Source organism: Berghia stephanieae, chromosome 1 (genome assembly GCF_034508935.2).
Source record: "Berghia stephanieae isolate SIO BIC M18660-M18661 chromosome 1, UCSD_Bste_1.3, whole genome shotgun sequence".
Taxonomy (NCBI): domain Eukaryota; kingdom Metazoa; phylum Mollusca; class Gastropoda; order Nudibranchia; family Aeolidiidae; genus Berghia; species Berghia stephanieae.
In genome coordinates, this window is record NC_088360.1 from 123,303,878 (window position 1) to 123,315,083 (window position 11,206).

Sequence of the window (11,206 nt, forward strand, 5' to 3'; positions counted from 1 at the left end):
AACCCATATTGTTGTGTTGTGGTCTCGTTCAAAAATAAATATTCTTAAACCGACGCAAAATAGTGTCCGTTACAACAATGATAAACATAGATTGTAACGTGGGCTGAGGATTAACTGGTTCTATATCCACTTTTGGAAAATTTTTAGATGTTACATGCGTTACAATCAAGACAAAATCTGACAAAAATTGGTTCAAATCGGAAAATTGACGCATAAACTATGTATAAAAGAGTGGTTGAAGTTTATATACAGTTATAAACAAAAAATTAAATCTATAAATTTTTTTCTCAATTTGAACATATGGATATAGAACCAGTTAGTTAACCCTCAACTCACGAAATGACATTTGCGTTCATGATGATAAATTAGGCCCAAAATTGCGTTCTAAGTGTAAGGTCAGCATATCAATCGTCCCGGTATAGATAGTATGCGTTTGGCCAAGAAGCTCATAACATTGCCATCCGGAAGTAAAACGGACCAACACACAAAACTGTGCGTAACCTTAAACGTTTATAGTCTGGTTAATATAGTTTAGTGAGAATTACACTTATAAACGCGGATGGCAAAAAAACAATAACAAAGACCCGTGTGGCGTCAACTTCGAACTATCTATAACGATTGGGGGCGGTGGGTTTTTAGAAATTTGGTAAAGAGAGGCACTCGATCATTATTTTTTGTTTACCTTTATTTATTAGTTAATTAATTTATGTATTTCTTTATTTCAGATTAAGATTATCTTGATATTTCTACTTGCCAGGTGCACACAAATTGTTAGATTGGACAAGTAAATGATTCAGTTTGATAAATTTGTGTAAATGAATAACAATAGAACAATAACAATTCCATTCTCGTGATTAAGTTGTGCACTGTTTCGATTATATTACACTATATTATATTATATCAATAGATGTTATGATCATAATATCTATTTAACACATTTTTTTAAATTGCAAAGGTCCATCTGCATAGTGTAACGATGGCTATAAGGAATAAATTAATAGGTATGTAATTTTTTAATGCATAAAAAAAAAATCAAAATCTTTGTTGCTCCCTTTGTGATCAAAGAAAAATTGTACAGACTTCCTTCTAAGCGCCTGTTGCACCTTCATGTCCGTTTTCTTGTTTCCTGACGTACGGGCTCTTATGAGGAAACTAGTAAAATTCAAATATGATGATTAAGCTTTAAATGCAAAAGGAAACGAATATGAAGAAATATTAAGCTTCAATAAATAACGTCAAATTAATCATTGTTGGCGTGTCGAGGTTCCCATTTATTAAAAGTAAGTGATTTTAATGAAAGAAAACTGGAACAAATGGATTACATTAATGGGGAAAAATACGGAAACAATTTGCTGTATTTACATTGCCAACAAGGAGATGTCAAAGCGACGAGATAGGTGTCAGAGAGTGGAAAAATGATACAAAACCCAACTGCATCGATTTTATAGGAAGGTTAAATTCATTTCAATGCCAACCTCTATTAATGCTAGGCAGTTCCTGGCATGATATTGTCTTTCGTTTAATTCTAATAATACAGACTGTATCGAAAACATTTATTAGACATTAACATTTTTGTTATTCAAGTGGGTGGAAGACTTACCTTATTTATTTACTGTATGAATTGTTAAAACATTGTTCAAAGGACCACTGTTCAAAATACATTTCAAAAATGATTTTTCTACTTTCAAGACACTCGTGAATACAATACAGTTGTTTTGTTACGGCACAGGAAAAACCAGGGCGAATGATTCAACGTTTCTTCAAATTTTGACAAGAGAATATTATAATACAGATAACTTAATCAGAAACACACGGTACACTTTCCCTCTCTTGCATTCACACAAACACATGATTATGGGCTATACAAATACTATTTATTATTAATGTTCGTGTCCGTTTAATAACACAGATACCGGGATAAACTCCAACTCCGTTGCTCTTTACGACTCGTTGTGTTGAGCATGAAGTCAGCCATAAGAACTATAATTTCTTTTGGAACAGTCAATAACCCCCCCCCCCCCCCCCCCCCCCCCCCCTTCCGTCATTTGATCCTTTCTTAGAAAAACGAAACATGATCGATTAAAACTCATCGGGATTTTTCCCCTGAACATGCTGACGTAAAACACTATGGTGGCCTTTATGGTGTGAAGCCGTTTAAAAAAACACATTGTAAGGCTTAGGTGGCGCATTTAAGCTTGTAAAAATGTATGACGGGTTCCCAAGATAAACGAATTTAGTGAATAAAGCGCTCGAAGCAATGTACCAATTTGAAAATCTTATACAGTATGGCTGCACCTCGTGTAATGCAACACAACCCGGGATTAACCCATGACTTTCCGTCCGTTTAATGCCACAAAAATCGGATTATCTTGGCGACCCTTAAGAACAACTTCATTTTGCGTTGAGCATGAAGTCAATTATAAAAATAAATTTTAAAAAATAATAATAAAAAAAAACAAAAACAAAAACAAAACAAAACAACCAAAAACACAAACAAACAAAACAACCTATATTATATATATATATATATATATATATATATATATATATATATATATATATATATATATATATATATATATATAAAGAGTTAACTAACAAACAAACAAAATATAAAACAACACAAAAAAATAAATACTAAAATTAATTTTGGAACTGTCAGTGCACCCCCCCCCCCCCCCCCCCCCGTCTCTGTCATTTGATCCTTTCTTAGAAAAAATGAAAGATGGTATATTTATATATATATATATATATATATATATATATATATATATATATATATATATATATATAAATATATAATAATATATATATATATATATATATATAATATAATATATATATACGTCGACTAAAAATCTTTGTTTGTTGCCAGTAGTTCTGTACCGTCTGCACATCTCGTGTTATTGATGTTTCTTCCAATCACAACTAGGCCGTGCCTTATCCCTGTTTCTCCGAATATAAATTCTGTATATAACTTGAAAAGGTACAATGAGAGGACACAACCTTGTCGGACACCCCGCTTGATTTACACTGGGTCAGATGGTATTATATTCCCGTTTCTTATTTGGGTATTTGGTCAAAATAAACACGGCAAAAATAGTAAATGAGCGAGAATGTCGCATTCATTACCAATATGAACTTAACTCAAGTCTATTTAAAATAAAGCAAAACAGCAATCCAAACAATGAATGGAAAGAGACGCAAGCGGCAATGAAATATGCGGGGGAAGAAAGTGCAGGCTCTATTAATACAACTAAGAACAAACCAAATCGAACGCCTAACATCGCTATTAACGATCTATCGCGGCAACAAAAAGAACTTAGGATCAGGATACTTCTTCTTCTTCTTCTTCGTTCCCGTCATGTCACATGGTCAGTCCGGTCTGGTGAATGAAGCCCACAGTGGTCCTGAGGTCGTCCTCACTGCCGTACAGCTTCTTTGAGTATGGGGATCAGGATACAAAACACGAAAGACTCGGAAGAAATAATAAACCTGAAAACGGAACGAAACAAAATACTGCATTCAATTCGATCACTTACAATAAAACACAGAAACGAGGAATTAGACAAAAAAGTGGAAGACATAGAAAAGTCCAAAAATAACGCATCGTCTATGTTCAAAGCGACGAAATCTCTGAACCGAAAACCATTCGAGAACCCAAAACTACAGGATAAATTTGGCAAACAGACAACAAATCCCAACGATATCCTTGACATTGTAACTGACCACTTCCAGCAGAAATTTCACAAACAAGTCTCACAAATATCGCCCTTCTCAGGAAACCCTAGAGACCTAAACAACCGCATCACAACAACTGAAGTTAGAAATAGCATAAAGTGCCTAAACAATAACAGATCCCCAGGCGAAGATGAAATTCCCGCTGAATTGCTGAAATGCGGTACACTCTCCCTGGATCTGAGCATTGCAAACATAATGAACAAAACATTCTCAACACACAAAGACTGGGACATAAACAGCGGTGTCCTAATTACAATACAAAAACCAGGAAAAACGAAAGGACCCGTAAACAACCTGCGCCCAATAACATTACTGAATACCATAAGAAAAACACTGTCAACTATTGTCCTCAACAGAATTAGACCGAAAATAGAAAATACCTATCACATAGCCAAAGCGGGTTTCGCCAAGACCGAAGCACATCGGACGTTGTATGGACACATAAATGGTTGGCAGCAAAGGCACTCAAAGAAAACATATCCATAACAATAACCGGAATCGATATGTCCGCAGCCTTTGATACGATCGACAGAGGAAAACTTTTGGAGATATTAACAGAAATAGTAGACGAAGACGAGCTCCGAATAATCCGATTTCTCCTCAGCAACACAAAGATACAACCAAGGATATACGGGGCCACAAAACAGACGCAGTTCGAAAGTAACATCGGGACCCCCCAAGGAGATAGTCTGAGCCCGATTCTGTTCACAATATACTTAGAACACGCTCTGAAAGAAGTTCGAAAAGTCATTCCAAAACCAACGACTCATATTGAGAATGCAATCCCTAGAGAAATCGCCTATGCAGATGATGTCGATTTTATTGGATCAACACCAGCAAATATAGACATCATACAAAATACCCTCATGAAATATAACCTCCAAGTCAATGCCAATAAAACCGAATTTACAACAATATCGAGGAACAAAGAGGAATGGAAAAGAACAAAGAAAGTCGGCTCACTAATTGGAGACACCGAGGATGTACAAAGAAGAAAACAGCTATCAAACGCCGCACTCAGTAAACTCACCAATGTATGGATTAGAGGTGACAAAATAAAGAGAAAAACCAAACTGAAACTGTACCATGCTCTTGTAAAACCGGTACTTCTGTATAACTGCGGCACTTGGGCGTTGACAAAATCCGAAGAAGAACATCTGGATGCCTTCCATCGCACACAGCTAAGAAGGGTACTGGACATCAAATACCCCAAAAAGATCTCAAATGAATCACTCTATAAGATCACAAAAGAAAGACCAATCTCCCTTGACATTTTACAACAACGATGGCAACTTTTCGGTCACATACTACGCAGGGACAAAAACATACCAGCAAACCAAGCCATGTCGGGATACTTCCAAAAACACGGGAACCTTTTCAGAGGAAGACCGATCACAACACTCCCTGTGATCCTAAACAAAAACCTCACAACACTTGGACAAAGCATTAGTCTCATAACGGCAGGGGACCTTGAAAATCTGAGAACCCTAGCAGAGGACCGGCAATATTGGAGACACCTCACACAGGAAATACTGGAAACAGCCAAGGCGACCCGATCTTTCGGTCGAGACGCGAAAGGCATCTAAGTCAAGTCAGTATTTGGGTATTTTGTGTCCAGTACAGATTTGCTATAATGGCAGTGTCATTTTCATCTAAATATTTGTTTCTTAAAGTTAATCAGCCTTTCGTGGTTTACTGTGTCGAATGCCTTGGAGTAATCAATAAAGCATGCGTACACTTCTTTTTGGACTTCCAGGTGTCTCTCAATCAAGATTTTGAGGTTAAAAATCGCATCTCCGGTTTCACTATTGCTTCGAAATCCTGCTTGCTCTTCACGCACTGACTTGGGCATTTATTTTATCCTTTGCTCTTCTCAGTATGATAGTTAAAAGTAGTTTCAAGACGTGGCACATCAGACTTGTTGTTCTGTAGTTACTAACGAAAGAGTGAAAATGGAAAGGCTTCGTACGGGAACAAAACAGACAATGGACGTTTCGGGTACAAACCCTTCGTCAGCACAACAATACACAAATAAACGTGGAAAACAAATAAAATATAATGAAAAATAACTTGTATCGTCTGTACGCAATGGTGGTTGCAGTATGAATGAAATGTTAGCGTGGCGTGGGTAAAGGATAGGGTGCCCCAGGGGGGTGATCTAATTCGAATATCAAATTTCCATTTGAGTCTTTTATACAATTTTCTGTGTTTGATTGTTTCTTGTCAATTTCTTGACCTCTTCGAACACTGTCCTTGTTTTATGTCCTCTTTGGTTTTTAAAAAAATTGTTCGAGCATTTCTCATTTAGGCATTCCCCTTTTGCCTCTTTACATCTCTTCTTCATTTCCCTATCTATTCTCATATGTTGGTTTATCCTTATTTTGTTTTCTTTCCTTTATTAAATCCCGTATTTTATTCTTCATCTATTGTTGTTCTGATTCATTTTCTTGCTTTCGTAATACGATTTCATTTTCCTCTTTTATGGAAGTCTTGAGAGCCTCCCAGATGTTAACAATCTTCTCAATTTCAGTTTCAGATTTTTCCTTGATATCGTCATCTTCAATGTATAGCTTCACATACATATTGTTCACTTCTACTGAGTATAAGCTGCTAACTCCCTGGTCCCTCAGTATATCAGTGTTGTATCTTGTTTTTCTTTTTGGTTTGATTGGTATCTCGTGCTTAAGTCTCATCTCCATTACCATGCGGTTGTGATCAGGCCCTGTGTCTGCACCTGGGCGGGTTTTGCAGTCAGTGATGTTATTTTTAAATCTTGATTTTATCAGAATGTAATCGATTTGATTTCATTATCTGTCTCCAGGGCTTTTGCACGTATATAATCTACGCTTGGGCTGCTTAAACATTGTATTTACAATTGCGAGCCGGTTTCTCTCACAGAATTGAGTCAACAATTCTTCTCTTTTGTTTGTTGTTCCAAGACCATGTCTGCCAACATAATATTATGATGAGTTCATGTCTTTCTCAATGATGGCATTGAAGTCCTACTTGACTATCACAGTATCTGTTGACTTTGATTTATATCATTTTGTATATCTTGGTATAATACTTCTATTTTTTTTCATCATCATGTGTTGTTGGAGCATAAATTTGAATTATTATGATGTTGTTGGAGCATAAATTTGAATTATTATGATGTTGAAAGGGTGTGCTGCCAATTTGCACATCATGACCATGTTTTTGATTGGCCAATATCCTAACAAGGACCGTGTTACTTTCCAATTAAGCACTACCCCAACGCCACACTCATGTTTCTCATCTCCCGAGTATATCATCACATTACTGATCTTCCCACTTTATGTCTATTTTGTCTCTGACATTCCCATGGTGTCAAGTCTCATGTCGTTCATTTTCTGTATGGCGTTTTCGAGTTTACCGGCCTGGTATAGAGTCCGGACATTCCAAGTACCAATCTTCAATCTACATAGGGGCATTCCGTGTCTTCAGTCTAGGGTGGTCAGCATCCAATTGTCCTGTTGGCTTTAGACTCGTCATTAACACGATATTCCTCCTCTTTCCTGTTAATACTTAAAGCGATGTACTTAGTTGCAGGGGGCCCAAAGTCATTCGCATATCGTCTCCTCTTCATTTTGGCGTGTCCGTGATTAACTATGATGATTAGTAGGCTTGTTAGCAAGCTTACTAAAACGCGGTAAGCTTTTCCATTTTTCCACGTCGCCCATATTATCGTTTAGCAGGTCAGTCGAGACAAGGTCCGTTGTGTTTGATGACAACTTGGAGCCAGACATGAACTAGATATGTAGTGTGGACCAGTGGACCCTGACCATCCGAAGATGCGACTGTCACTCACCGAAAGGCACGACTCCTACATATCCAACAACCGATAAAAATAAAAAATACAGTATAATTATTTTGGATTAGTCAGTGTCACTCTCCCCCATTTGACCCATTCTTATAAAAACGGAACATTGAAAAGAATAATAATAATAAGATGACCAAATCGCACGTCGACTAAAACTAAGTTGCACATGTTTGAAGGTCTGATAACCGAATGCAGTTATGGGCTCGATTTAACATTGTTGTAATGGACAATATTTTGCTTTGGTTTAAGAGTATTTTCATTACAATAGTGGGCTCATAACAATTTGGGTTATCAGACCTGAAAAGGTATAAAAACCCATTGGGAATTCCCCTCCCCCACCCCATTGAACATACTGATGTAAAATATGGCGGCCTCCATCCACATGACACGTTTGCATGTATGTCTGATTAGCGAACGCAATTATGGGCTTCATTAACATGGACAATATTTGCGTCGGTTTGGGAATACACTCCACCACGGTTTCCTCGAAAACACTGTTTCCTCGAACTCAGTCAAATGTCCCGAATTTCTACCTTATTATATTTGTTATCATTCCATTCCTTCCTCGAACTAATTCTTACTCCGAACACGGTTTCCTCGAACTAATTTCACACAGCCAACGTAAAAAAAATAAAAAAATTGATCAATTTAAAGTTGTTGTTTTTTAAATTGCGCCTCTTGATTTCGATCACTGGTGACTTGCTGTTATATTGACAGTTATGTACTTATGACTTATGTGTGTTTCGTGTGTTGTATCTACACTACACGTGAGTCTATGCAATATAATACATACGCACGCACACACACACACACACACACACACACACACACACACACATTCTCTCACACAGTTCATCGCCGTTTCACCAAAAAGACACCTCTCTGTTTATTTTTATCACTCCGCCATTAATTCCAATTTCAATGTCACGCGCCATGATGAATGTGCTTATGGTTGGCTACGGTGGTAAATGAATGTTATAATACGGCAATATCCCCCCCCCCTTCCACCGACACACACACACATACACACACACACGGAGACACACACCCTTTTAACATATAAATACAGTAAATAATAATAAAGTTCCCTTTATTCCTCCTCATGTGGAAATATATCTTAGGCATTATTCAAAATAAAGACTGGAATAGCCCAGGGGTCAGCCGCAGCACAGCGCCGAAAATTGAGCTAGGGAGAGGTGGCTTGTTGACGGCCACACAACATGGTGGTAATCAAAATATAGTCCGTTCTACAACCCGTGGCATACGTTAACGTGGATATATCTTCAAACCTTCTGATGGATTTTATTGAAAATTGGCTCGAACATGAGAATTGTTAATGAGATTAAGCCGATTTTTTTTTTTTTTACAGTACCATACTTTGGAATTTGGTATATAAAAAACGAAGGGTCTGGGATGAGTGAACACATTATGGATGCTTTACAATAACAGTATTATACACAATGAATCATGTGATAATGACGATCATTGAACTCCACTTTACACGAGATTCATGTGCTACTCACTAACATTGCCTCCCAAGGTTCAAAATAACACAGCAAATTGTACACTTTGTACACACTTGACATAAACAATTGTTACATTTTAATAGTTGAAAGCCAGAGGCACAGCTGCCTGTTAAGATTGCTACATTCATAAAAAAAAAAAAAAACTCACATGAGGAAAATTTTCAAGTATTTTTTCCAGAGAGGCGATGCGCGAAATTCTCTTTCATGGCATGCGGCGACTAGCAATAGCAATTATTAATAGATTGCCAACAACCAGGAACTCAGAGTGGAGAGGTCAAATTAATCATTCTTTCATTTTGGTTACGCACCTCTTGTATCTGAAAACGGCGGTTCCTTTGGAAGATTATACTGTACAAAAATTACACAGAATCTGGTGTTAAAGAAGTTTAGATTCAGTGACATTTCACATTATTACACTCAAAGCCCCCCTCCCCGATGAATATAATTCAAGAATGGCAAACATGTACCCTGCTCGATGTGGTCTGTGGCTTTGTGCGACCTTTAAGAGTACCCTTGCTCAACAGTTGGTCGGGGATTATGTCTTTGTGAAAGGCATTTCTCCTTGTCCTATCGAAGACGGTCGTAAAAATTCGGAGGACCCCCCATTTTTTTTGGTTTGTTTTTGTTTATACAGCATAATATGCACTTCACGGACTGCTTGTGTCGTCCATTATATTACATGTCAGTTGTCCACCAGGGAAGAGATACATTGTGACATTAAAACGCTATGAGCTTTTTTTTAACACTGTTAAGTATAGCACAATTTAAATTATATTATCTGTTGTTACATTATTTCAAACAACGTTTTTTTTACAACCAAAAATTATTTGCTAAGCTACGCCACTGAATGCAACTTTGTTGTGAATATTTTCCCCACGAGAAAGAGAAGCACCACACCTTTACTGTAAACATTTTAAAGTTTGAGTCATGTTTTATTGAAAACGATGAAAAGATCAAAGGAATTCGGCATTGTGAGAAAACTGTTTGGTCTATCTTTGTCGGTATTCAAAATTCGTAATGTCACTTAAAAATAAGCCCGCATGTAGAAAATCACGGCATCACATTTCGTAACTTTGGAGGAATTTGCGATATTCCGTGCGCACGGTACTTGGAACTGACCACAAATTAGTGAACTTCGGGTAGGGAGCAAAGACCATACCGCTGAGCCATTTATTTATCTTGGCGTACACGTCCAGCTTACATTCTAAATTATTTAGTAAATAAAGTGCTATGAGCATGGCAGCACCTTGTAATACAAAGACAGTGGGTGGAAAGTATTGACACTACGTGACTGAACTCCACAAGGCATAGAAGGACATCCCCTCCTTCCCCCTCCACCACCCGAGCCAACGCCCCCTTCTCTGGGGTTGACTCATAGAGAATACAGTACCTAGTAGTCAATTTTTTATTCTCTATTGTCTTCTGGCACTTTTCTATTCACTTCATATCTTGTTGTTACCAACATAAGTGCCTGCTCCACTCACTTTTCTGAATTAAAAATTCACCCCATACACCGGAGCATACTCAATGTCTCAATCGTTTCTATGTTATATGTTTGTGTTGAGAATATTGGCTATTAAGCTTAACTGCTGGTCAAAATTATTCGCGATGGTGGTGTACGAACGAATCGGCGGTCTCAAGAAGTGGGTGAGAGAGGGATCTAGTAATGACTTTGGGTTTGAAACGAATATTTTTGTGTTCGTGGATAGCTCACACGGTAGAGCCACGCTCTCACCTGCCAGGCGGAGTTGTCGTACCAATAAGGTCGCAGGTTCGAACCCCACCACCGCCGCGAAAAATTTTTTATTCTCTATTGTCTTCTGGCACTTTTCTATTCACTTCATATCTTGTTAGTACCTAGTAGTCAGTGGGTTGACTCGTCAGTTGTCATACCAACAAAATTCGTTCCTGAGTCGACGAGTTCATAATTATTTTGCGTCTGATGGGAATGATTTAACTTTGTTGTAGCCTAAAGATCTATTTTTTTTATTTTGTGTTGGTTTTCATGCCACCGCCACCGTAATAACGACGTATAATTGGTTGTGTTGGTTGAATTTTCAAATTAAACAAAAGGTGGTTAGTGGTAACCAACATAATA

The 11,206-nt window shown here is 37.5% G+C and overlaps 1 protein-coding gene across 7 annotated transcripts in view; it reads right to left on the minus strand.

The window, feature by feature from the left end:
* Positions 1-8,309, minus strand: part of LOC144962970 (bifunctional glutamate/proline--tRNA ligase-like) — a 61,740-nt gene extending 53,431 nt beyond the window's left edge. For 3 of the 7 annotated variants that reach the window (XM_078896469.1, XM_078896463.1, XM_078896457.1), the window contains exon 1: positions 1,601-2,055. The gene's annotated coding sequence lies outside the window, so the exon portion shown is untranslated. Of the gene's footprint in view, positions 1-1,600; positions 2,056-7,935 lie in introns of those variants that run through there. The other 4 variants (XM_078896465.1, XM_078896464.1, XM_078896458.1 and 1 more) reach the window with 4 other exon arrangements.
* Positions 8,310-11,206: the final 2,897 nt, after the last annotated feature.